This window comes from Chenopodium album, chromosome 11 (genome assembly GCF_948465745.1).
Source record: "Chenopodium album chromosome 11, dcCheAlbu1.1, whole genome shotgun sequence".
NCBI classification, from domain to species: domain Eukaryota; kingdom Viridiplantae; phylum Streptophyta; class Magnoliopsida; order Caryophyllales; family Amaranthaceae; genus Chenopodium; species Chenopodium album.
Window position 1 is genome coordinate 1,070,289 of NC_137844.1, and position 14,129 is coordinate 1,084,417.

Consider the following 14,129-nt stretch of genomic DNA (forward strand, 5'->3'; position numbering starts at 1 on the left):
TCATATATTAAATTAACTTTTGTGGTTAATGTGGTGAGTGGACTAGACAAGTCATGTGGGGGTCAAGTGTCTTAATTTAATCTATGCCAAGATGAAAGTACGAAATGATGAGATGAGTGGTGAGATTCTGGATGGTATAAGATCATTGAATCAACCAAGGTATGTATCGAACTCATTCTCACTATGTAGAGAATTTAATATGATGAATATGTTGATCATGTTAAAAACCAGATTTATTGGGTGTGAATTAGCTTTGATGTTTGATTCAATATGCTAATGATTTGCAAATATTTTGGTTTAAGATTTTATTCTTGACATGATGTAGCTTTGCAGAAAGGAATTTGTTCGTTCACTTAATTTGTCTAGATAGCATTGTCCAATCGTTATTGGAGTTGGAGTGATGCAGTGGACAAAGGTTAAGTAAACAACAAAGCTTATGATTACCCTGCCAATGTATGTTTTACAGGTTGATGGGTTGTACTTTGTTTGAGTTAATTGCAAAGCAAGTGTGACGCACTATCCGGTAGGAAGCAAAGATCATTGCTATTTAGGGATGATAAGTGTCAAGAATATAAGTTATTGCAAAGTGAACTATGGAAGTTTGTCCGTTGTGGGGGCAAGTTGATCCTCAAGTTCTCTACATTATTTTCTCAAGTGTCTTTGTGTGTGTTGATAGGAACTACGAAGGTAGTTACCTAGTAAGACAGAGCTTGTGGAAATGGTATTCTGGTGAGAGTATGTAAAAGCAGGAAGAGTCAAGCAGTTCCTTAAAAAAAAGGATGGAGCACAAGTAAGTGCTTGATCGTCTAAGGAAATGGTGTTTTAAAACTCCCATGTGGTTTTTCATTCCAGTGACGAAGTGTCAGATAATGAGTCTACGTAATTGAGGTATCTGGTGTGGTAACCCTCTAATTTTTATGGTTATGAGATGCCTTGCTAGACCTATTGCTTGATATTAACAGGTTGAGTTTTAGTGTTCTTAATGTGTCCATGACCCAGGTTGGGTGGTCAGATGAGACAGCTTACATGGATGCACCAATGTGCTTTTAACTTGAACTTTTGTTCTAATTGAGTCTGGAGCCTAGTTTGGTTGACTCATTATTGTTTTACACTGTTGGTGTATGTTGAATCTAACTCTTTTGAGTGGTTTTTTGACCAGGTGATTAAGAGACAGGCTGAGTGTGCCTCTTAATGTCATTTGTCCAGATATTCTTTGAATAGGACTGATAATGACGCCGACGTAGAGGTTGAGCATACTCTTAATACCTTTATCCCGGTAATCAAGAGTGAGGAGTGATGGTGGTCTTAAGTGACCTGGACTGTCAGCTCTAAAACTGCTTGAGTAGGGAATGTGCAGTGAAAGGTACCGAAGAGATAGGTTGAGCGTAGCTCTTAATGGCTCTAGCCCAGTCGCTCAAGAGTAGGGAGTTATAGTGATCTTAAGTGATCAGGAACTATTAGCCCAGATACTTCTTGAGCAGGGACCGATAGAGACACTGAAGTGTTGAGTGCATCTTGCCCGAAAGCTCGTTGAGCTGCGGCTAGATGGTGCACTGTTGAGTGCATCTTGCTTGAAAGCTCGTTGAGCTGCGGCTAGATGGTGCACTATTGACTGATGGAGGTTGAACTTAAATGTTCTTAATGTTTAGTTCCATTGCATAAATAGTCCTTGGATTTGCAAGGTGCATGTGAAGGTTCACATGTCTGCATGAATAGTCCTTGTATTTGCTGGGAATGCTGAGAACACCTATGTGGGTACGAAGAGTGGCGCTCTTCAAGGGAGGATTGGGTGTGATCCTTCTGAAGTACTCATGAGATCCCAAGTGTAGCCAAGATTTGCGGAATTGCTTAAGCTCTAAAGTCAAGGTATGTGTTTACAAGGTCCCTTCCTCGCTCCTAGGAATTCAAATCTTAGGATATTCACTAGGGAAGTGTTGAAAACCTTGTGCACTAATGTGTTAGTTCAAATCTTCGGATACTAGCATTTAAGTACTAAGACTTTCATTTACTGTTCAGATTTCATGATCTCAGGTTCCGTTTGCATTAGTGGGGGATTGTTGGAGTTGGTAATGCAACCGGAGATATTTGTTCTCATTTGGTTGTATACTCCCATAAGCAATTGATACATGGTCGTGTGTCTAATAGTACACGATCGTGTGATAGCTCTTGCATATGAACCTGGCTACACGACCGTGTGTTTTCTCCTACACGACCGTGTGATAACTCTTGCATATTAACCCGTCTACACGGCCGTGTGTTCTTTCCTACACGACTGTGTACTTCTGCGGACAAGTTTTTACTACACGGCCGTGTACCCTCACCTACACGACCGTGTATGGCTGCAGCAAGAGAGGAAGTTTATATTTATTAGGTTTCTTTTGGAGACCTTATAAATATACTACTACTACTATTTTTCATGTACATTCTTTTCAAAGGTAAAAAAGGAAAACCTAAACACAGAAACACAAACCCACCCTTTGAGATCTGAACAGTTCTTGAGCAATTCCAACCTTTGGTTCGGGTACACGAATTGCAAAGGTCGTTGTGTAAAACTTGGGGGGCGTGCGTCATCGGAAAACCTGTACCGGTGGTGGCGTATTTCGCTTCTAAGTCAGTGGGTTCCAAACCACGGCACAACAGAAGGAGGACAGGTCTATGTTTCGAGTATGGCGATCGAATTTGTTCCAAGGGAAGTTCTTGATTTGTCTATTATTATTCATGGAATCAACAGGTATTTTTCCAACAAGATGTGTGTGTTTGAGTGTGACCTGTGTATCACATACCCCAAATCTCTGCTCCTCGTGAACTAACGTTTGTAGTGTGCTGTTGCCTGGTTGGCCTACGCATTGTCTAAAGTCTCTATAATTGTTACTTTTTTTTATGTAAGATAAACATAGTACATATAATCATCATAATATTACACAAAAATATATACTTAATAATGAAAGGATTGAAAATACTAGCTAGAGGTAATGAAATGGTGAATTTCCTGGACCATAATACAACAACCAAAACTAACCAAACATATTGACATACACACATACACATCCAATTATTTTTGGTTTTTGGACATAATGTATTACCATATTGATTAGCTTAATTAATTGCATTAGGGTTTATTTTCGTACATAAATTTATATTGATACTACGTGTCAAGGGCAAAGTTTCGAGCGACGGCAAATATATGCTAGGGTTGAGAGTGGAACCTATATCTCTTATATTGTTTACAAATAGGTTATGACTTTATGGATAGCTAGAGAGGACTAGCTAGGTAGGAGGTACCAAAAGAATTATTATTACAAACAAACAATAATAATAAAGTTTATTTGTACAATATATGCAATAATATTGTAGTCGCATTATTAGGTTGATGTACATTATATTATTGTATATTTGTACTTAACATACAAAAGAGAATGGAATAGAATTGTATGGTTTTACAAGGGTCGAAGTTCTTTTTGTGTGAAAGAATGATAATGTGTATGATAACAAAATTCTGGATTTTTGGACCACAACCGGTAACCCTAACAATTTGATTCTTTTTTTAAAAAAAAAATTAATTATAGATTGGATTAAACCGAATATGAAGTAGAATTTTAAGTTAAATTAAGCTTGTAAAAAAATTATTTGGGCTACGATACGTTGATATGTGAGAAAGACCTCTTTGATCACCATTTCTTAAATTACCATATAAATATTAAGTTGGAGAAAAGAGTATGAAAATGTATAGCTCAACTATTTATTAGGAAATAAATATTAAGTTTGGAGAAAAAAGTATGAAAATGTATAGCTCAACTATTTATTAGGAAAGTGAAAATATGAAGCATTATTATCAAATCATCATGGTTAAATCTTAAACTCCTAAACACACCAATACCATTTCAGAAATTTTTTAAATACTTGCATATATGTAACTATATAAATAGTTAGAGTAGGCTAGCTAGCTTCATGACTATTAAATATTGAATTAGATAATAAATAGTGTTGAATTATTTGTTAGAGTATGTAATACCATGTTATATGTTTATAATGATATATACGTTTTGATAACGTGACAACTATTTTCAAACCGGTGAAATATGCTTACATCATCTACTAGCGGAGTATATATTTAGCTCCAATCATAAGGCATACCATGTAGGAAATCAAAAGGCTAGAATACATGTGAATAAAGTGTGCTTACTTTACACTCCAAAATTTTATGCATGTGCTAAAGGCAAGAGCAACCATCATTATAACAAGCAAAATTAATTTTAGGAACAACAAAATAAATCAATTTTAAAGCTAGCTAAAGCTGTCAATGTTTAAATTCGGATGCTTAAATATAAAGAGCTTCTTTTTTTAGTTGGTTTATTCCTTTATTCTCCCTTCTTTTTTTTCTTTTTCTGTAAACTTTGTAGAATAAATTAATTTACATTAGCCCAAGAAAGGAATACAACCATGTGAATTATATAGGGTACAACAAATTATTTTTTTTCTAATTATTATTTACAATAAATTGAAAAGTTAAACAGCAGATTTATATACGTAACTTTATGCTACGAGTATTATATTTAAAATAATAATAATAATAATAATAATAAATAAATAAATAAATAAATAAAAATTATTTTAATTTGGTAAAAGCTGTCCAAAATAAGGGAGTAATTGGCTCAATAAGATTCTGAAAACTCTGAGCGAAACCCTACAAAAAAAAATTTACCAGAGGATGTACCAGTACATTGCACCTTTGTACATACAATTGTACCATATTCCTTTCATATTTTATATTTCAACCGCATCGAAATGCACATAAATGGTCCAAATTTAACCCCTTTTAGTGAGATTAAAAAATTAGATTAATGTTGTAATTACGAGGTTAATTAAAGTACAATTACATTGGTTATATAACAACCACATAAAAATAGAGCATAAAATCATAGGTTTGGCTCTTAGCTAAGTAACGTAGTCCAGGCCACATGCTGACATGCATATAGACGATATAGTACTAGCCGCCCCAAAAAAACGTACGTTAAAGCTTAATAGTGTGTACTCGTCAATGAAGATTTGAATTAATTTCTTAAACATGATCATATATATGATGTTGTAGCATTTAAATAATGCATCTATAGCATTATTATTATTAATAATTAGTAGTAATCACAATGTACCCATCAAGCTAAGTCGTGATGTAGTTTAGTTACATGTTCAATTAGCAAGATCTCGTGACATCATAATATTGTACTCCAATCCGTATATTTATACTATTAAATGGCTGACAACTATTGATCAGATAGAGAACAGTAAACATAAATTAGAGCTAGCACTTTTCGGTAGGGATGAAAGAGATGAAATTAAAGGTTCTTTAAATGTGTATGAACGGTGTTGAGGCATAAAAATTGGTTGATTTGTACCCCTTGATTTGAATATTGTTTCATTGAGCATTCGTTTGTAACTACATACTAATATAAGTTGGATTCGAACATGCACTTTTTAATAAACTTTTTTTTTTAGTAGCTAGTACACGCACCCAACAAGCTAGGTCATGTTGTAGGTTTGTTGAATACTCGTTTTAGGTCTCATGCCACCATCCAAGGATCTTTCTAGAATTAATTGAAAACACAATGCATAATTTTCTTACAACCCTTAAAAACTTTGAAAAAAAATTCAAATACTTTGAAATATCAAAAGGCCAACTTTTGTACTATCACTAATTAATGTTACTTTCATAAATTAAATTTTCAGAAGATGAAGTATAAAATAAGAGCATCAAGAAAATTCTACAAAGTCTGCAATAGTACAGCATTATGGAAGTAAACAATTCTATGTAGTATGTACTAGATTAGATCTTTGTTGGAAGTTGATTGACTTGGATCGTATGATTATATAATTAAGATTATTACTACAATGTTTTCTTATTATTCAAAGGAATACAACGGCTTTTTTGCATCTGATCTTCAGAGAATTCTGCTGACAAAAAAATGCGTTATTTTCATAATGAAACAAAGATAATAACACAGTTTTATTTATATTCATTTATGCAGGGAAGCATGTGATCTGCCCATCTTACTGAATTCTACAATAAAATGCAACCTTAAGTGCCGCTAATTTCAAAAAATCACTCTCTTATCTTCAACTCAATTTTATATTAATTTTTGAGTTAGGATATACAATGTTATTATTTGGCTTATAAGTTATAAGGGATTAATTTCCTTTGCCGTTTAAGAATGAATGTTCGTACACATGTGTAACGTAAAATGTAAAAGGATACAGATCATGTGCATAGTTAAAAGTGACATGTGTAAAGGGGGAGAAATTAAAGAAGAGCCACTATGCAATGCACCCTTATTGAAAATTTAGCTTTGCAGAAGTATATCATTAGCACAAGTGCACAACAAATAAACTATTTTCACTTCGGTTAATTTTGTGAGACAAAGACCGTACCATACTATAATTTGAGTGATGACTTGTTATCGTAATATTAAATGCGTAAATAATCAGTTTATATTGTTAATAGGTAACTTATTGCATGTTATATACCAAAAACCAAGTGTATATGTGACTATGTGTATATGCTAATACTTTTATTAAGCGGTTTAAACCTTAGGTATGGTATTAAGTGCACCAATAGATCGATCGAACCTTATCCCAGGCACTTAATTAGTAAGAGAATCTTCAGAATTTAGCCACTTTCTGCCTCCTTGGACTTGGACATCCCTTGATAATGGGAGCCTATTTCTATATTCTTATCCTTCAATATTTTTATTTTTTATTTATTTTTTTAATTTTTAATTTCAACACCACTAAATTATTACTTGACAAATCATAGAATATCACCAATAGTATTCTCCTAGGATGCTGATTCTCCTTGATAAAGGAATGATTAAGATATCTTACTTATATCTATTAACTTTATATTAAAGTAATTTAATTGTATTGGCCACCCTTGCAATTTAGTTGGTGCCGATTAGTGGGCGGGTGTTAGTATCATAATAATTATTATTAAAATATGGTTAGTTCATTTTAACTAATTAAACATGGTTAGTATATGGTCCCCTTGTGATCCAACTCATCACTAAAACCTTCCATTTATTTTTTAGGAAAGTTCAGCGTTTAAGTACAAAGAAGCATTTTTAAGTGGTTGTATGATTTTGAGTTGGATTATGTAGTTCATTCTTAACTAATTCATTTTATTTGATATTGTACCGTTATTAGGTCTCAATAAATTAAAGTTTTATAGCATAGTACTAGAGGAGCATTGTTAGTGGAAGATTCTATTTTGCTTTTATATTGCCTTAATTAAAATAGAAATATTATTGCTAATTTTTAATTAAGTAGTTAGTTAAAAAAAAAAGTTTCAAAAGTAAGTATCATGATGCTCAACACACTAAGAACTTCATTTAGGTCGTTCTGTAATATACTTGATGGGTTGTGGTTTTGTGGAGCTAATCAAGGTCACTAGGTCAGCCAACTTTAAGGACAAGCTAAGAGAACTTGTGACCAAAATTGAGGTTTCGAACTTTGTAGATGATATGTTTTTTTAAAGCCCTTCGTATGTATAATCTCTTAATTAAGTAGGCCCAAAAAAATATCATAATTGTACATGGTCGATTTTAAACATACTTTTAGGGAGATTGTTTACACATATCTGGTCAGTTTTATCCTAACATATCGATTAACTTTGGAAAAAAAAATACCTAACATCACTAATTTAGATTTACTAATTAAAGAAAGGTAACATTCACATTTCATTCCTTTCTACACAAATAATCAACAGTTTTTTATAACACCAAAATAGTCTTGAAACAAATGTAACAAGGCCACAATTTTCTTGTTCATACGTTTACAACATTTACTCTCTCCTTTAGTAACTCATGCTTGTCTTCAAAAGTTAATTAAATACTAACTATTTTTTTCAAAATCCGCTTTTTAAAACGTGCTTACTCAGTATTCGTACTTACAATACAATCATTTAGGAGCGGAGAAAGCTAGTATAGTGTAAGTGAACTTGCCCAAGGCCATGAGACTATCTGATCTATTCAACCACCCAAATGATTTCGAATGCCAAAAAATTCAAAGATAGTTGTCTATTACAACAGCACTACAGCAGACATGCAGCAATACAACGTTGCATTATTGGTAGCAAAACGAGCTAAACTAACAAGATAACGTACATACAACCGATAATTATACAATTGCATCATTGCCAATAATATGGGAATGACAACAGAACTATGAGAGAGATAAATGTTCAAACATAAATGTGTAAATAACATAACATATAACAAAACAAAACAATTATTATTTGTTTATTTTTTTCTGATTGATTTCATTCATATGCTTATTTTATATCCACCTGTCTAAGGCCTGCCTTATTGATATAATGATAGTACATGATGAACTTACAAGTAGGGACAATCATGTAAGTGAAGATAAAAAGGACATCTCAAAATTAGACACTTCTTCGTCTTCAACTCATTTGGCTTTTGCACCGTTTTTAATGCATGCAAATCTTAAACCAATAATATACCATAGTATATAATTCACCTACGGAGTATATATTAGAGCTGACAATCTCTTACACGACACTACAACACAATCGAAATCAACACGATACGAACATGAAGTTACTGAGATAAAAAAAAAACGAAGTTGACACGACACAAAGTCAACATGAACACGACCAGTTTAGATACAGTGGTCAAATTATACAACTGTCTTACATTTTACATATTTTTTGATAGATTATGAACACAAATTTGACACGAGGCCGAACACGACACGACTTTTTGCCACCTCTAAGTGTATATACAAGCATAATTATAAAAAGCCAGATTCTATAATTAAACTTGTACTAAAATATAACTAACAAAATCTTACATGTTGATTTTTATCCTAATATACTGTAAATTAATCAAATAATAAAGAACAATCAAGATAAATTTATTTTGACCACATGAACAGTAAATGACTAAGACCTTCAAAATTACGAAAATATGGAGAAGTTCATATAAAATTTTAATTGTACTCCATAATTTATGTTGATAATGGTCATATCAGAATTTAAAAACAATAAAATAAGTTGGGACATAACATGTGTTCAATAGTATGGCTAAACAGGATGATGTTTTTTACTTAGACTCTGCAAATCAAAGCAAAAGTATATATTCCAGGGATATAAAGTGTACAGATAGATCGATCAGTGTTGATGAGGGTATAATATAAAAGGTGTCTATAATTTTAGGGTATGCTTGATCTAAATTTGTGTTCAGCTTAGTGATAAAATGATAATAATTGTATGGTATATATTAGACAACTTTAATTTGATGTGTAACTGTCAATTAATTTTCAGTACCACCTTAGAATTTATGTTATGCACTAATCACCATGTCAATTTCTAAATTTGTGTTATAACCAATAAGGCTCTGTTTTATTCATCTCACCTCGGTCATTTTCATTTATTTCACGAGCAGTTATACTGTTGGTTATAGTGTATTGAAATTGAATGTAATCCACTGTTATACAACACATTAATTTAAATTATTACCCTTCTGATTATATCCAAATTAGGCTTGAAATTATGTTGCTATGATTAATGTAAGTACACTAATAACATTTGATTAACAATCGTGGCCTGTCTTTGAAAATGCGAGTTGTGACGCAAGGTATGACTTTAAATGTGACACGATACTATGTACTTATAAATAGTTATAAATTTATAAACTGAATGATTTAAGCCAAAAAAAAATACATCTAACTGTACATTCCAACTGAGGAAGTTGCTACTTCATTCGTATTATATGATTTATATAACCATAAATAAAAGATTTGGACTGTGGTTGGATCTTTAAGATCAGTGACACTGTCAAGTTTTAAACCTCCTAAATTTTGCAATAATGTAACTGATCACATCTTGGCATTACTTATTTAATTTGATTGTAGAATGTATGTTACGTTGCCCATACTTTCCAGACTATCGGACCAGAGTACTCCGTATATACAGTCGTATATTCGGAGTATCTAATCTGATTCCTTTAAGTATGTACAACTAGTTTAGTTAGTTATATCACTCAGAAATTAAATCATGACATCAGGTTGAGTATATCTCTTTTAAGTAATTTAAGCATCTACAATTATTTATCACCCCTTTTATAGTTTTATGTGACTTTTAAAAAATGTATATTCAACTTGATCTCTAAGGACACTTCTTGATATTATTAATTTAACTAATGTAAATTATACTCCAACAGTAATGACTCTAATTAATGTGTAAGGATTTTCTAATCAAGATTTGTTAAATTGACAAAAGATGCATGCATGGTTAATATGAGTTGATTTATTAGATAAGCATATTAAAAATGGGTATATATAATAGTAACTAATCAAATATTCATATTTTTGTTGATGCTAATTAAGTCATAATTAACAAAAGATGTATGTTTACATTTACTGAATTGAGCTGAACTAAAGTGAACTGATCTAAATTGAAATTAAGCTGAAGTGGACAGAACCTTAGTTAAATGAACGAATTTTTATTTACGTGCAACATTCATGTAAAATTGCATGTCCGCATTACTCCTTATACGGAGTACAAAATGATTCATTAACATTATCTCAATGTATAACCTCGTATTATTATACGCTTTAATTGTAGAGTACAAGTAATAATATTCTGATAACGCCCACCTTTTGAGCATTGACACGTACAAATTATTTACACATGACACATGTGGCCACTGACCCACGTGCCATCCTCTACATTGGACACGATTGCTACACCAGTTCATAATCTTCATCATAAACTTAATTAATCAATTCTGGATTAATGATCGTAAAAAAGATACTGAATTCAATAAATACTTGGTATTAAAAAGAGATTAAAATGCTTGGAAAACAAGCAGAACACCCTAATCCAGGAGAGAGAAAGATTCTACAAAAGCATTGCGTCACTCTTTGCTTCCCTTGTTTACAGACATGCCTAAATAATGGGAACCACTCATAATTTCTCTATTTAATATTTCTCTCAACAGAATTTTAGTGTAAATTAATCAATAATTATGCAATTGGTGATTATTTGAAATGCATGATTAAGTGATTATGTTACCACGTACAATTAAGTACATTTTTTGTGAGTAAACTATTGTTGAAATATGTATTTTAACCTTAGACAATACTTCTTTCATTTCAAATACTTGCAATGTCATTGGATTGACACACAATTTAAGAGAAAAAAATTATATAGATAAGAAAATAAATGAATTGTTTGTTTAATCAATAATTCGATGGATTTAGTATTTCCCTGGCGCATACTAAGGGCATGTTCACTTCACCTTAATTTCAGTTCAGCTCCGATCAGTTCATTTCAACTCAATTCAGCTCCAATCAGTTCAGTTCAGTTCAGCTTCTAATTTCCTTCTCTCATAAATTATTCATTTCAGCTCACTTCAATTCAATTTAGTTCAGCTCCAATCAGTTCAGTTCAACTCAGCTCAGTTCAATATATGTGAACAGGCCCTAAATACATGTTTCTAATTGGTATTAGTAAGCTGATAATAGATTATTCTGTAGCAAAATCATAATCCCTTGATATATCTCTAAACTTTCTTTTAATTTCAACAAAGGTGATTGTTGTCTTATTAAAAGATCTCAAAATAGAACTGACAAAACATTTAGGATCACGGAAAGTATGTCCTTAAAATATTTTAACAAGGTCTATCGTTTTACAATAATTACATTTAATTTCTTTCATAACCTATTTACCAGCTATGGAGTAGCACAATAAGGGTAAAAAGGAAGTAAAAGAAAAAACAGGAAGGCAATTCATAGGATACTATTTCATTTGATTAGTAAAGTTGTTAGTATTTATTAATAGCCACCCTTGCAAATGAGCAGAAGGTTGGTGCACCTTCAATAAAGGCTTTTAATGCTCGTGTTATATGTTTGTGAATATCTTTATTTGTTCATCCTACTTTATCTGTTTTTAGTACTCAATTTTACTCTTCTTATCAATTTAACAGAAAATACTACTCCTACCTAGTGAATATACTAAATTCGTGCACCAACTGCAAACTGTCAAATTGAACTATATATTTGAATTCGATCATGTAAGTGTTGGTATATACCTAAAATTAAAATGTGACTTATTATACCAAAATTTAATTTAAAGTGGTTTAAAAGTTATAATTTAAATCATTTGGTATATTATAACTTGACTAAAAGTCTAATCTCTTCAGCTTAATTTCAACTTGGTTCAATTGAGTTCTTAATTTCCTTCTCTCATAAACAGTCAGTTCAGTCCAGCTCAGTTCAGTAAATCAGAACATGCCCTATTTTATAAGTTTTATAATATACCTAAAATAAAAAATGTGACTGATTTTAACGATTTTGGGTATGATTATATTACGATTTCAACATTTAGGAGTGCGTATAAGTGATATTATAATATAAACATTAAATTATATGCATTTTTTAAGATGGTACCGTATAAGTTTATTGAAAACTTTTGACAAAAATCAGAGTAAAATCACAAATCTATTGGTTCAACAGATCTATGAATTTTGACTAATTTAATCTAACACTTACTTTGAATTGTATGCTCCATTACCTCTATGTCTAGTGATTGGGAGCAAATTGTAGATCCAACAGTACTTATGACTTATGACTTATGACTTATGACTTATGAGTGGCATGCTTTGAATCATCGACTTTAGTATTCTTTAAATTTTCTTCTCACATTAATTGACAAAAAAAAATTTAATAGAAATATCTCTTACATTCCTACATGCATTCAGAGTGGCATTTAATTGAAAATGTGATTTTTCATATTTATGAGCGTGTGAGAAGTAAATAAGAAAGTATGAAACTCATTTCTCTATCCATAAAAACTAAATTGAAGGGGTATTATAAACATATTATCAAAAATTATATAAAATTAAAATTATTTAGAATTTTCAATCCCATGAACCATTAATAGCTAGGGCCGGTGTGCAAAGTCCCCACTAGAAGTTTATTTATTTTTTTTTTATTTTTTTTTTTTTTTTTTTTGGTGTTTAGAGAGCCATAAGGGCGGGAGTGAGAATTGATTCCAAGATCTCCTGAAATCAGGAGGAAAGCTCTAACTAATTGAGCTATTCTTTTATTTATTATTTATTTAAAATCTATCTAAATAGATCTGAATTGAATAAATTGAATTACGTTAAATTAACATGAGTAAAATAGCCATAAGAAAAATAAATCGAATTAAATTAAAATTTGAAAAATAAGTCAAAAAGAAGCGGACCAACCTTTGTTTTTGGCAATCTATTTGGAAACATAAGAAATTAGAATTTCTATATTTTCCTTTAAAAAATAATAATGGTCAACGGATTAATAGAGTAACATGTCATTATTTATCAAAAATAATTTAAGAAAGGGCATAATATTATTATTACTCCCCTATTGATAATTGTTGTCAATGTTGCAGAAAAACATGCATCCTAGTTCATTATTTCCAATAATAATTTTTGTACTAGAAAAAAAATACGGAGTATTATTATCTAGCATGATTTCAATAATAGATGCAAGCTAAGGTACGTGAAATTTATAAAATAAAATTAGAGTGCAATAAATAAAAGTTGAATAAAAACAACAACAATTATATAATGAAAACAGTGAACTGTGTCCCTCAACCTCTAAATAAATACGAAATGGTACTACTGTCCTATCGTTTTTTTGCAAGTAAAGACTAAATTGATAGATGGATTTGAAATTGGCCATATCTTGTAAAGGAACACATGAAATTATGAAAGTACTCTTAAAGTGAAGTTAATAAGTGTTCATTTTGTCATTAACTTGGAATTTTCAAGTGTTACATGTGCTACTGCACAGATTCAGTTAGTTGTGCTATGGATGACCATTATTTAGACTGTGTCATTATATGTGAAATGAGTAGAAGCGGAATAAAATATCATTACTTAATTTTACCGTAATATAATATTAGGTGAAATTTGAATTGATGTTGTAGATCTTCTTATTATATACGTAGTATTAGGGTTTTCAGCTTAGGTTGTTATTTTAGTAATTACGTACATCAATCTGATACTACTCAATTGAGATACTGAGTATTAATTAACCTCTTATATGCAATGATATAGCCGACATAAATTTTTGGA